Here is a 15,090-nt window from a genome sequence, read left to right as displayed (position 1 = left end):
GGCAAAGGCAGGCAGATCTCTGTGAGTTTGAGGCCAGTCTGGTCTACAGAGCGAGATCCAGGACAGGCACCAAAACTACACAGAAAAACCCTGTCTCAAAAAAACAAAAAACAACAACAACAACAAAAGGAATTGAACGGTCAATAGCAAGGCAAGAGAAAGGATAGGTGGGGCTGGCAGGCAGAGAGAATATATAGGAAGAGAAATCTGGGAAGAAAAAAGAAGTAGCCAGAGAAGGAGAAGGACAACTCCAGGGGCCACCTACCCAGCCAGATACAGAGTAAGATTTGCAGAAGAGAACAGGAAAAGCCCAGAGGCAAAAGGTAGACGGGATAAGTTAAGGAAAGCTGACAAAAGAAACAAGCCAAGCTAAGGTCGGGCATGTATAATTATGAATAAGCCTCCACGTGTGATTTATTTGGGAGCTGGGTGGTGGGCCCCCAAAAGAGCAAAAACAACCAATAATATTTTGGTGCCCAACATGGGGCTAGAATAAAAGAAAACAAACAACAACAATAACGAAACCAAAACTGGGAGGATTCCCAGGACAACTGAAAGCTGGTGAGAAAGCCAGGGCTCTAGCCAGACCTGCTAGAGTTGCTCAGTCCCTGAAAGTGAAGGTGGTTCCTCCCATTACAGATATAAAGCATGAACTATGGAGTCTTACAGTTGTCTGGAACTGACTGGTTACTAAAACAGGCTGAGACCCTCCTTCCTACACATCCTCATGCAGCCCAGAACCTGGCATCTACAGTGTACCTTCCTCTCCCTGGATTGCTGTGGTGTTTCTGAGCACCAGAGAAGCACCAGACATCCCTAGCTTCCTTCTCCAAGACTTACTCAAACAGGCAATGGGTGCATCAAAAATAAGCAAATGAAAAGGAGACAGAGAATACAGTAGTCACACATCACATGCAGCCACATAGGGTAAGAAGGAGACAACTCATAAAGCTTCAGGTGCCTTCTCTGCTCACTCAATATGCTGAGTAGTCTGTCTTTGCCTGAGGCCACAGTACTGGCTGCATGTGATGGCCAGCATGTTCTGCCTCTCTACCTATCTGGTCAGCTCTCATGAATGCCCAAAACCTGTCAGAAAACAGATAAAATCTCTGTGACTGTAAAATCAGAGTGACTGTACATCTGATTTAATTAGATTTTTCACTCACAATGTGACATTCACTGCAGGAGAGGGGATAGGACTCACAAAAGGAAAAAAGAGACCTCTGATTTTCAGTGAGCATTTCCCAACTTAACCAGATGTGTCAAAGTCAGTAGTCCTGTTCAGATTCACCTAATGCTCAGAGCTCTGGAATGTGTGTCACTTGATTTGGGACCCAGCAAATATGCCTGGTCTACACTTAGAGGGCCCAGGTTTAATTCCCAGGACCCACATGAACCCAGGGAACTTGAAGGCCTCTTCTAGTCTCTGCAAGCACCAGGCATAGATATAGGTATACATATATATATATATATATATATATATATATATATATATATATATATATATATAGATGTAGACAAAACATTAATACACAAAATAAAAACAAATCTTTAAAAGCCGGGTGGTGGTGGCGTACACTTTTAATCCCAGCACTTGGGAGGCAAAGGCAGGAGGATTTCTGAGCTAGAGACCAGCCTGGTCTACAGAGTGAGTTCCAGGACAGTCAGACCTGCATAGTGAGCCCCTATCTCAAAATAGATAGATAGATAGATAGATAGATAGATAGATAGATAGATAGATAGATAAACAAAAAACAAACGATAAATCTTTAAAGAGAATAAAATTTCCAAAGCATGTGAAATAACCACCATTACAACCAAAACAAAGAGATAAAACTCCAACCAACAGCAAAGCTGAACTCACCAGCTGGTCTGGAGAGTCACACCACGAGCAATATGAACTTCAGGCCTGAGGCTACAGTTTAGTGGCATGGGTTACTTAACCCACCCTGGATTCTATCTCCCATTCAATAAAAGAAAGAAAGAAATGGGGGCGGGGCAGACATGGTAGAATTGCAGCTACTAAGGAAGCTAAGGAAGGGAGATTTGAGTGTCTGAGACCAGCCTGGGCCACATAGTAAGTTAAAAACTATTGGGGGAGGGAAATAGAAAGGGGGAAAAAAATGTTCAGGCCGTGAGAGTTTTAAAGGATCCAGAACTATCTTTTGAGTAATGGAAGGGTAAGTATACCTTTTTCTACACAGGCAATCTTGTAAAGCCCAAATTGGCCTCAAGCTCACAATTCTCCTGCCTCAGCCTCCCAAATTATGTATGCCACCACACTTGGCTGATGAATATTTATTTTCCAGCCTGGTACTGAAACATGCAAGCTTTACATGTAAAGTAATCATCCCCAACTATCTTGGAAAGAGTCTATCAGTCTTCTTTGGGAAGTGGACAGAAGGGACAGAGGTAGGGTTTCCAAACACAGCACTGGAAACCAGAACAGACTACCTGGAGATCTCTGAATAGGACTTCAAACTAGTAGAAAATCAAGAATGTTACTAAACTTCTGGAAGCCATGACAGGGCCAGAACCAGAGGCTATTAAAAACAGAAGCAAGACACAGTAGAAAACAAGGAGGCATTGTTGGTTTTTTATTTTTTAAATACTCAGTCATCATCTAGGAAATTCACAAAAAGCACTTTTTTGTTTTGTTGAACTGTGTCAAATCAAAGGAAAGCAAATTTTAGAGTCTGAAACAAATGCCATTATTCTTTAAGGAAAGGAGGGCACAAGTCAAGACATCACATCATGTGAACCTCTGGGTCTACCATGCCGACTGTTCAGCTGCACCGGAAGTACCTTGTATACTACAGTAAGGCATGCTGTTGTGAGCAACACCTGAGAACACACAAAGTGGGAAGCTGGCAACAGCCAAGAGGTAGTAGGATCTAGAGCACCTTGAGCCTCAGCGGGATTGCAAATAGAAGCCTAGCTTCGAACCACACGAGACTCTCAGCCCATAATGCCAGGCTGACACCAGGAGAACTCAGTGCTCCCCAAGAATGCAGCCAACAAAAGTGGGGGCTACATACTCTTTAGCAAATGACATGACGGGTACAAAGTAACCACTACATCACAACATCTGGGGAGGTGGAGTCTGACACACTTGAAAACTAATCAGAATTCAATAGACAGTGGGGACTAAAAAGAAACAACAGAAAAACCTGAATAAAACTCCAAGGCTCGGGTGATATACCTGGAAGCAAAAGTAACCCCATTAAAAATGTGTTTCATTTGTGCAGCTGGGAAAGGAAATGCCTTCCAACCTAGAACTGCACAGCTCTGAGCAGCCCACCAAGGGATGTGTCAAAAATAGGGGCTGGAGAGATGGCTCAGCAGTTAAGAGTGCTAGCTGTTCCAGAGGATTGGGGTTCAGGTCCTATACCCATAAGGTAACCCAAAACCACCCTGAAACTCCAATTCCAGGAGCTTAAATCACCCCTTCTGGCCTCTGTGGACACCATACATGTTGCACATACATACATGCAGACAAAACACCCATACACATTAAGTAAACAAATAACAGTGAGGAGACCCTCAACCATCAGCTGACATCAAAGCAACTTTGTGGGTTACTATCAAGGACCAATATCTACTTTGAAGGACACAGCAACACCTGTCTGTCTACACTCCCTCCCCAAACCTAACAGATACAGGTCATTCCACAGATACCCTGGCAATCCAGGCCCAATCAATTAATTTCTAGATTGAGCATCCTTGCCTCAGATGAAAATTCAAAGAGGGGCCTAGCAGCCTCCTATGACTTTACACATACTTCATCTTTCTAAAAGCAGCTGACAGTCTGTGAAGTGGGTATGCCTACATTTCCACCAGTATCATGCCAATGTGGTCCACACACCCTATTTACCAGAAGTTCCTGGAAGCCTATTCAAAATCCAAAAGCAGAAGTTGGGGAGTAGAAGAAGGCACACTGAAGAGAAGACAGTGCCAATGGCCATGTGAGGTGCAGGAATGGGACAGGGGTGTAACTCGGTGATTCTTAATTAACTGGCTATCTCCTGTATAGGGGAGTCCGCAAGAGGAAAGACCTATGTCTTCTTCAGAGACAAGTACTATGGTGTCCCTACAAGGAGGGTGCTGAGACCACACAGTTCATGTGACGGAGCCAAGCAGGCCCTCCAGAGGACAACAGCCCAGTCAGAACAATATGGACAGTGCCACATTCTTTTCAACAGTGATCATTTTAGTCTGAGGAGAAAGGGCTATTGTGGCTCTGCCTCAGCCAGGCTAGCTTTAACTTAAAGGCTCATAAACTGCTGCTCACACAGAGAGGACAAGTGAAAAGGGAACATTCTTTATTCCTCTCACAACACGAAAACCAGTGGAATTCAGCCACAGAGATATGTCCTCTTCCCTAACAGAACCTAGCCACCTTCATTCCAGTCATTTCTGACTAGCTGAAAAGGTCAAGAAAGTGGGCTTCAGAAAACCTTTACACTCAACCTTAAAGGATCCAGAGGGAAGACCAACATGTCTGGGCTGGTCGGTGGTGGGGCAGATGAAGTCATACTTTCACATTTTCCTTCACAGCACCAGAGGGTGTCAGTCCACCTACACCAGCATGGAGACTGAGAGCTGACTGAGCAGGAAGAACCAAGGCCCATGTGGCTCAGCACCGTCCTTCAGGCAGGCAGGAGGTCCTCTCACAAAGAGAACCAGACAGCATCCCTGAGGGTCTGGCAAACGCTGCAACAAGCTCAGGGGAGCTGACAGGCTCCACACAGCCTCCTGTGACTCCCATGTCCATATCTCTTCTAAAAGCAGAAATCCAAAACAAACCTATACATGAGGCATTTTCCCTTCTTCATTCACAGGCTCCAACTGTTTACCTTTAGGAAGAACAGTCAGGAGACAGAGCTTACACACTGTAGTGAGACACAATCATGAACTGGGTCCAGAGACCTGGCTGGAGCTGCTGCTGTTGATGCAGAGAATGAGAATATGATAAGTTACGCCTCCCACTAGAGTAGAGGATAAACACCCTGACCCCTGCACAAAAGGGCCCCATAAACAAGCCTTAACAAGAAACAACTTCTTTCATCTCGTGCCTACCCACCTCCCTAGATTCAAGAGTAGTTTGTAAATAACCAAATCATGGGCAGTGTTATTAAAATCATGTAAAAAGGCATGCCAGGTGGCATGGTGGAGAGCCAGGAGAAGAAGCAGAAAAACAAGAGACCAAGGTTGAAGGCTGTGCTGGCCCAGCAGCTCTAAGAAGGCCAAGGACCAATAGATGGCTACTACACAGAGAATCTGGATTATGTTCTCTTTGATATTCGTAACTGAAGAAAAACATGTGATTGCAAAAGCTGTTGAGTTATGCCAAAATGTATATTTTAAAGGTACCTTGACTTCAAAATTTGGATGTAAGGATATGTTGCTTTGGAAAGGTGGCTCTGCTTTTGTTTCCACAGAAAGCAAGAGGCTATGGATTTGTTCCAGGTTTGACCAGCCAAGACCCCCTGAAAGGTCCCTGATGACACCAAGGACCAGATGATCCAACATCCAGAACCGTTTCAAGGCAACTGGCTCAGACAATACACCCTCACGAACTACTCCATAATCCTAAAATTTTCTTTGTGTCCCCATAAGATACAGCGCCCCCCTCCCGCAGGAAGTAGTAAGAGAAGCTACGCCCATATTCCCAAATATACCAAGCTGACTTTGGAGATGTGTAAAAGTTAAAACCTTCCTCTTTTAAAAACAGAAAGAAGGGCTGGAGAGATGGCTCAGAGGTTAAGAGCACCAACTGTTCTTCCAGAGGTCTTGAGTTCAATTCCCAGCAACCACATGGTGGCTCACAACCATCTGTAATGAGATCTGGCGCCCTCTTCTGTGTACATAATAAATAAATCTTTTTAAAAAAAAAAAAGAAAAGGGGAAGTGCTGTGGGATGGTCTGTATGTCAAATTGCTCTGATTGGTCAATAAATAAAACACTGCTTGGCCAGTGGCTAGGTAGGAAGTATAGGCGGGACTAACAGAGAGGAGAAAAGAAAGAACAGGAAGGCGGAAGGAGACACTGCCAGCCGCCACCATGACAAGCAGCATGTGAAGATGCCAGTAAGCCACGAGCCACGTGGCAAGGTATAGATTTATAGAAATGGATTAATTTAAGCTGTAAGAACAGTTAGCAAGAAGCCTGCCACGGCCATACAGTTTGTAACCAATATAAGTCTCTGTGTTTACTTGGTTGGGTCTGAGCGGCTGTGGGACTGGTGGGTGACAGAGATTTGTCCTGACTGTGGGCCAGGCAGGAAAACTCTAGCTACAGGCTGTGCTGGCCCAGCAGCTCCAAGAAGACCAAGGACCAATAGTTCTTGACTCCAAAACAATGGGATTAGACCAGACACTCTCTGCCAAACCTTGCACTAGGCAATGGATCTTTCCGTCAGCCCACAGGCTCTCTGTGGGGCAAAGGGAGGACTTCTGCCTTCTGCAAGTACAAAGAGCAGCCCTCAAAACCTCATTCCCAGGCCAGCCTAGTCTACCAAGTAGATTCCACGATGGGCACAGCTACACAGAGAAACCCTGTGGGGAGAGGAAGAGGGATGGATAGGGAGGTGGGATGGGATCACCTCATTCCTCCAATGTGATCACAGACTCTCCATTTGTAGCATGCTATGACTGATCCTACCAACAGCCAGGAGGGACAAATGCCTATACCATACACACCTAGACCAGCCTCTCCACCTAGGAGTAGGTTGTAGATGACCACTACTCATACTTCCACAATTGACTCAAGACGCTTGAGGAAGTGCAGAGCAGCCTGGGAAAATCTCAAGTTCCCATGATTTTGTGCTTAATTTAGACCTGGCTGGTGACTGGGCGGTGCTACTCTTTAGCTCTTGGCATCTCCTGAGGAGTAAGATTGAAGAAACAATATGGGTAAGAAGTGGAACTCTCAGCCACATGCCACAGCCTCTAGGCTTCTGGTCCTACAGTGATTTCACACTTTCCCCAGAGGTAGCAGATGGTGGGTGCCTGCCCAATTGGGGAAATGAGTGCCTGGCTCCCTGCTGCCCTGAAACTAGCACTTCTTGGGGGCAGCTTAGCCTCTGCCTACAATGCTGTGAGGAGGGGATGGATTCCTGTGGGTGCCAAGGGAGTTACTTCCACAGACTGCTGGCATTGGTGGCTGGCAACCCAAGCCTACAGCTGGCTATGTGCCCCACTTCAGCAGCACTAGAGCAAGAGACAGGGTCTGGGCTCTCCTCACCAAGTTTAAATGACCTAAAGAAACCATTCAAACTAGGTGCTCTGGGGAATGGTCAGGTCTGAAGGTACATAGATATTTGTTTTCCTAAACTTACATCCTTAGGGAAGGATTCTTTTTAGCTGTTGTGATTATCTTCTGCTAAAGCACCCACCTGGACTGACGACCCGAGAGTCCACACGGCTCTTGTGAAGTGGCCTTTGTCATCTAAACAACACAGATACTGGAAAGGAAACTTCCCTTTCTGGTACCCAGTTATTACCATTCAGCACTTACTGGTATGCTGGCATGAGTGTGTGCGTGCATGCATGTGCCGTGTGTGTCTGCTTGTGTCTAAGTCAGAGGACAACTTGTAAGAGTCAGTTCTCTCACCTACCACCAAGTATGTTCCAAGATTTCAGATTGTCAGAGTTGGCCACAAGTGCATTTTACTTGCTCAGCCATCTCATTGGTCCTCCTTTTTTTATTATCCTGGAAACAGTCTTCCTCTGTAGAACAGGACAGCCTCAAACTGAAGAGATCCGCCTGTGCCTCCGGAGTGCCAGAATTCAAGGTTTGTGACACCTCGCACAGCTCCTCTTCCTTACTCTCAAACACCAGTACTGGTAGCCCCAGGAAAGGAGAGAACAACAACTCGTGTCTTCTTGCTGCTTTTCTGGTTACATAATGTTCTATTTATTAGGTATGCTGGGTACACACAAGGTATTATGGGCAAACCAGATATACAACGTGAAGCAAGTGAGCCCAGGGGCACCATGGCCCTCAAGGCCTGAAGAACAGATCAAAAGAAGACCTGCTTCCCTACCCACTTACTTCTCCACCTTGAAGCAAACAGCTTGGGGTCTGGGTCTTCTGCTATTTATTTATTTTTTATGTGTGAGTGTATGGACACACGAGCAAGACACACATGGAGGTCAAAAGATAAGTTTTTGGAGTTGATTCTCTCCTTCTACCATAACACGGCCTCCAGTTATCATGCTTGTGCAGCCTTTACTGGCTGAACTACCTTGACAAACAAAGAGCCTGGTGGTGGTGGCCCACGCCTTTAATCTCTGTGAGTTCGAGGCCAGTCTGGTGTACAGAGTTGAGTTATAGGACAGCCAGAGCTACACAGAGAAACCGTATCTTGGGGGGAAAGAGGAGGAGAGTGCTTACACTATGTCACCCAGGCTAATCTCAAATGCCCGTGTTCAAGCTAGATTCCTCAGTAGCTGGGACTATATAACTCACATTGCAAGCCTAAACAACCACTTGTTTGTATCTGAGCTTCACCCCTGTCACTCTATACCAAGTACAGCTCAACCACCTTCAAGCAAGTAATTTGTAAGTCTAACACCATGGCGCGCGCGCGCACGCGCGCACACACACACACACACACACACACACACACACACACACACTCCACTTCTGTCTGTGGATAATACCTGAGTTACTTCCGGATCTCTGCTGTCAGCACAGCACTGTAGTGTACATGTGTGTCTTAAGGCACATCTATGCTAAACCTTTACAGGGACATGTTCCCAGAACTGTTCATTCCTAAGGTACAAGTGCTTTTTGCACTCTATTTTAAACTATTTTTGCCATCCCATTTTACAACATGATGTCATCACATAGATGTATTGACAGTTGGAGTTGATAGTAGATGACAAACACCTTCCACAGTGGAAGGCAAGGCCACTAAATACAAGAGATTTCAGGACATGTAAGATATGTCTGTTTTCTGGGTTGAGGGCAGCACCCCACATAAGACAACAGACTCAAGTGGGTACCCGAGACACCTGGTGAGCAGACAAGCAGGCAGGGCTTCAAGTACCCCCTGACCCTGCCAAGGAGAAAGGAGCCTTGGCAATGCATGGAGACAGTAGTGGAGGAAGCAGGCTGGCCAGCCAGCACACTAGCACACCAGGAAACAGGCAGAGGCTGTACACCAGGGTCCCACCAAGCAGGCTAACCAGTGAGAGTTTACCAGCCTGCTATTCACCTTCAAGACACTTGCCATTTTCTCCTCTAATGGTGCCAATGGCTAACAACGACAGTCTTACTCAGCACTAGACCCTCTTAGGAATGAAAACCCATTACTACCTAATATTCGAGGGATTTTTAAAAAAAGATTTCTTTTATATGTAGAAGTGCTTGCCTACATGTACATAATACATGTACATACATGTACCACAAACACACTGCTCTCAGGGGACAGAGAAAACATCAGGTAATCTGAAACTAAAGTTACAGACAGTTCTGAGCCACCATGTGGATGCTAGGAACTAAAGCAAGTGTTCTTAACCACCAAGCAATCTTTCCAATTGTGGTTTTCTTTATTAAATAACTTGCTTTTAAATTCAGATGCCCATTTTGAATAACAACATACATGTTATCACTATAACAAATCGGTTATCATCACTATGGTATAGGGAGGTGGTGTGTTTATTGAGATATGACTCACATAGCAGAAAACTCACAACCCTAAAGCACACAATTCATATTTGTTTCTAGATTATTCACAACTTTGTGCAAGCAACACTATCTAATTTCAGATAATTTTCATCTTCCTCAAATCTCCTATAATCATTACTAGCCATTGCCCGCTGCTCCCTCTAGAATCCCTAGCAACCACAATTCTATTTCCTGTCTCTATAGATTTACTTATTCTGGTTCTTTATTTCATATATATAAATGGAATCAGACAATATATGGCCTTTTATGTCTGGCTTTTTTCACTTAGTATTCTATTTTCCAAGACTCATGCAGTCAGGTGTGGTGGTACACACCTTTAATCTCAGAACTTAGGAGACAGAGGCAGCAGGATCTCTGTGCCTTTGAAGCCAGCCTGATCCACAAGTTTCAGGACAGCCAGGACTACAGAGACCTCATCCCCCACAAAAAATAAATAAATCATGCTGCATCAGTGAGTCATTCTATATTAAGGCTAAATGATTTGCCACTGCATGGATGTACCACCAGCTGATAATCATTTGGGGCTATTATGAATAATGCTGCTATGAACATCTACATTTTCTCCCTCCTGAGTATATTCTAAAGGGCAGAACTGCTGGGTCCCCATGTTTACTATTTACCTCTGAGAAATACCGAAGTACTAATGCATTTTTAAGATACAAAACTAGCTGGGTGGTGGTGGCACACACCTTTAATCCCAGCACTAGGGGGGCAGAGGCAGGAGGATCTCTGTGAGTTCAAGGCCAGCCTGTGCTACAGAGAGAGTTCCAGGAAAGGCACAAAGCTACAGAGAGAAATCCTGTCTGGAAAAACCAAAAAAAAAAAAAAAAAAGATAGAGAACTATTAAAACTACACTGAACTGCACAACACTGAAAAGCATTTTAGGAAATACTGCCAAAGACAAAGCTACTAAAGCTGGGTTTGTTTGGTTTAGTCAGAATGGTATTTCTGAAATTTTCATCGGGGTGTAGACAGAGGCCAGGTGGGGAGGATGAAGACAGGACACCACTCGAACACCACAATGAAAATAACTGGATGGGGCAAAAAGTGAGAAAAGGCAGGGAAGGCACCAAGATGGTGAGGAAAGACTCCTGATAACCATACATAGTAAGGTCCAAGTCCCCTAACAGGTTTCAGAGGAAGCAGAAGCTTAGTTTTCACATCAGACCTGCTAGCAATGGCAGGTCTGAAAACAGAGGTAGCAAGTGGCAGTTGGCACTGGAAGAGGTGAGAGAGGAGCCTGGGGACAGCATGTTCACCTGGGAGGAACAGGGGAGGACCAAGAAAGTAAGGCACCAGGATGTAGAGTGCAGAGGGACACACTTTATGCTTACACACAGCAAGACATGGATGAGAAGACCTGCCTTCTATTAAGGACCCCCAAAACAGTGCAGGTGCCCTGTACACATGCAACTGCACACCCACCCCAGAGCAAAACTGTAGCCATTATCCCTCCCTGACAGCTCCAATACCGCCAGAGATTCTCAGCCTGGAATCTACCACCTGCTGCCCATTTAGTCTGAGCCAAGGCTTGAGAAGCCCAGGAACTTGCCTAGACATCCAGCACTGCACCCTCCCTCTTTCCCCCTGCAACTCCAGAACTGAGACTCTTAGGGGACAATCTCCACACTGATTCAAACCAGGCCTGTCAAAGTGTCTGGCATACATCTGCTACAAGAATGAATGACACCTCAAGGCAATGGATCCAACCTACCTACTTACATGCTTCCCATCCTCCCTCCTACGAGCTTACTAATCCTCCAAACCCTCACCAAACATCCAAAGCAAGGCCCATTAAAAGCCCACACTGAGTATAAAGCAGTGTCTAAAAAAAAGGGGGGGGGGTGTCTGTGCACATCTATAATCCCATCACTCAGGAGGCTTATGTACTACTGTCATGAGTGTGAGGCCAGTCTGCTCTACATATGGAACTCCAGGCCAGTCAAATCTAAGATACAGATCTTGTCTCAAAAACAAAACAAAAAAGTCTACCATGGTATACGGATATTGTTGCAGTTTTAAAACAACTCAAGATTACTGTCTACACACCACTAGTCAACAACAGGAACCTAATTTATAAAATGGGACCAGTCCTCAAGCATTAGCAAGGTTAAGGGACTTGGGTGCTATGGGGGGAAAAGTTAACAGCATCTGCTTCAGCTATATCCCTATCCCCTAATCCCCAGCACCCTGAAGGATTCTGATTGGCCTCTTCTGTCACTTGACCACACCTCCTCCAGAAGAAAAGCAAAACAGAGCAGGCTAACATGGAACAGGAGGAGAATTTTTTAGTCTATTTCACACTAAATTTAACAAGCATAAACAAACAGAAGTTTGCATACTGTAATTTTTTTAATTCTTAAAAGATTAGAAGTATGCTGCCAAATGTCAAAACAAAAGTACCAAAAGGAAATGAAAATTGTTATTTTCCTTTTGGTTTTATATCCATTGGCCAAATGTTTCTATTCAGTGTTTACACTCTACTGTCCAGCTTTGTTTGGAAAAATAATAATCTAGGGTACATTTCCAGCACTGACAACTGCAAGTTACTCAGATCTCCATGCTCAGTGGCTTCTACCCATGCCCAGAAAAAAAAACAAAAAAAACACTCTGCTTTAGAAACTCCAGCAGTGAAGCCAACCAAGAACGGCGACTTATCCTCAAAATGTGGACAGCTGCACACCTGCCTCTCACTTCAGCTTCCTCTCCCCTTGCACCAAGCTGGGAGAACAGGGCCCTGAGAACTGGGCTGTCCTGATGTATCTTCATATGCCTCCCACGAAAACCCAAGCCCAAGGCCTCAACGGTCTGCAGCAAAGCCACAGCCCCTCTGTTCTCATGCACTTACCTGTCTGAATGCTAAGCACCATGTGCCCGGAGCTGACTCAAGCAGCCCACAGTACTGAGTCTGAAACTCTGCTGGAGAAGCACTTCGTGGAAGCACTTCCAGCCACTGAGCTGGACGAGGCTCTGTGCTCTCACTAATGAACTACATATGGGACCACCAGTCAACTCCAGTCCAGTGTTGACCAAGATCTGCAACTCATGACACAACCAGCCACAAGTGGAGAGGGGGACTAAAGGCTGCAGATATGGCTTAATTGGTACCTAGCACGCATGAAGCATAAACTGGGTACGGCAGAAGTGTTAGGATCAGAAATCCAAAGTCTGGAGAAATGCCTCAGCAGTAGAAAAAAATGGTTTTTCTTCTAGGGGACCCAGCTTCAATTCTCTACACCCATATCGGGTGACCCACAACCACATTTAACTCCAGCTCCAAGGAACTCTAATGCCCAATGGCCTCTTCTGGACTCCACAGACATACATACATATACACAAAAAAATAAATCTTGCCAGGCGGTGGTGGGGCATGCCTTCCAGCACTTGGGAGGCAGGGGCAGGTGGATCTCTGAGTTCGAGGCCAGCCTGGGCTACAGAGTGAGATCCAGGTCAGCCAAGACTACACAAAGAAACCCTGCTTCAAAAAAAAAACCCAAAGAATGAATAGATAGATTAGATAGATAGATAGATAGATAGATAGATAGATAGATAGATAGATAGATAGATCGATCTTAGCCTGGCATAGTGGTGGCTTACTCCTTTAATCTCAGCACTTGGGAAACAGAGACAAACAGATCTTTGTGAGATTGAGCCAGTCTAGTTTATGTAGTGAGTTCCAGGACAGCCAGAGCTATATAGTGAGCCCCTGTCTCCAAAAAGAACAAAAGGAAAAAATAAATAAATCTTTAAAAATCAAAAATATATACACACATAGTCCTTCAACATGTGATGGTATACCAGGTCAATTTCAGAAATACGCGAATTAAAACGATCTTGGGCTACTGTTTACACTGTTGTAAGTAGGAATCTCAACAGGTGGCTACACCGAGGCTGGCAAGGCTGTGGGGAAATGAACAGCCACGCTGCTGGTGGGAAGGCAATGTGGACACTCGGGAGAAAAACGGGGCCATCTGTCCAATGACTCAGTAGGTAAAGATGCCTGCCACCAGGCTTGATTTTCTCTGAATTAAATTCCTAGAACCCAAACAGTTCAAGAAGAGAAGCAACTCCCAAGCTGTCTTCTGACCTCCAGAGATACAATCAATAAGTGTAAAAATAAATAAATAAAATAATAACAATAATAATAAAAGAAATAAAGATGGAGAGTGAGAGAAAAACACCAGGTGTTGACCTCTAGCCTTCCTAAGCACATGAGAAAGCACATCAGCAAATTCCCATGAATGCACAGGCATGCACGCACGCACACAAAACTACGCCCACCCTTTGGTTCTATCTCATCTCTGTGAGTTCCAGGCTATCCAAGGCTAGAGAGAAAATGAGAATGCGGAGGTTTATAAACAATATACCATCTTTACTTAATAAAAAGGAGGGAAAGAGCTGGACTTAGTGGCACACACCTTTAACCCCAATACTCAGGAGGCAGAGAGGCAAGAAGATCTCTGTAAGATTGAGGCAGCCAGGGCTACTTAGTTAGATCCTGTCTCCAAAAAAGAGAAAAGAATAAGGAAGAGGGAACCCACACAATCGTGTTATAGTTATATGGACACTATTGGAAGAATACTACACTACCAAATAGTTACCAAGGAAAATGGCAGGCAGAACACAGGTGATCGGGAGTGAAGGGAAATACTTTTTAAAATACACTTTTTTTTTTTTTTAGACAGGGTTTCTCTGTGCAGCTTTGCGCCTTTCCTGGATCTCGCTCTCTAGACCAGGCTGGCCTCGAACTCACAAAGATCCGCCTGCCTCTGCCTCCCAAGTGCTGGGATTAAAGGCATGCGCCACCACCGCCCGGCTAAAATACACTTTTTTATGACATTTATTTACTCATTTGGCAGGCACACATGCCACAGTGCATATGTAGAAGTCAGAGGACCACTTAGAAGTGCTGTCACCCACTCAGCCATCTTACCAGCCTCCTGACATTTTAATAACCTTTCATTTTAGAACTGAGCATTTCATTAAAAAAAATTAAAGGGGCGTGTGGTGACGCACGCCTTTAATCCCAGGACTCGGGAGGCAGAGGCAGGCAGATCTCTGTGAGTTCAAGGCCAGTCTGGTCTACAGAGCGAGATCCAGGACAGGCACCAAAACTACACAGAGAAACACTGTCTCGAAAAAAAAAAATGTTAAAAAAAAAATTAAAAGCCCTATCCTTTTTTGTTTGTTTGTTTTGGAGACAGGATTTCTTTGTGTAGCCCTGGTTGTCCTGGAACTGGCTCTGTAAACCAGGCTGGTCATGAACTCAAGAGATCTGCCTGCCTCTGCCTCCTCAGCGCTGGGATTAAAGGCATACACCACTCCATTTTTTTTTTTAATTTAAAAAAGAAATGCCAGAGCTACCCCAAAACCTTTAGCTAACAAATCTAGAT

General features: G+C 44.9%; 1 protein-coding gene across 10 annotated transcripts in view; it reads right to left on the bottom strand.

The window, feature by feature from the left end:
• The window catches only part of Epn2 (epsin 2), a 66,796-nt gene that overhangs the window by 32,412 nt on the left and 19,294 nt on the right, over nt 1-15,090 (bottom strand). The window lies entirely within an intron of this gene.

This window comes from Peromyscus californicus, unplaced genomic scaffold (assembly GCF_007827085.1).
Source record: "Peromyscus californicus insignis strain IS unplaced genomic scaffold, ASM782708v3 Scaffold_3__1_contigs__length_106647218, whole genome shotgun sequence".
NCBI lineage: Eukaryota > Metazoa > Chordata > Mammalia > Rodentia > Cricetidae > Peromyscus > Peromyscus californicus.
This window is presented reverse-complemented; position numbering and strand designations above follow the sequence as displayed.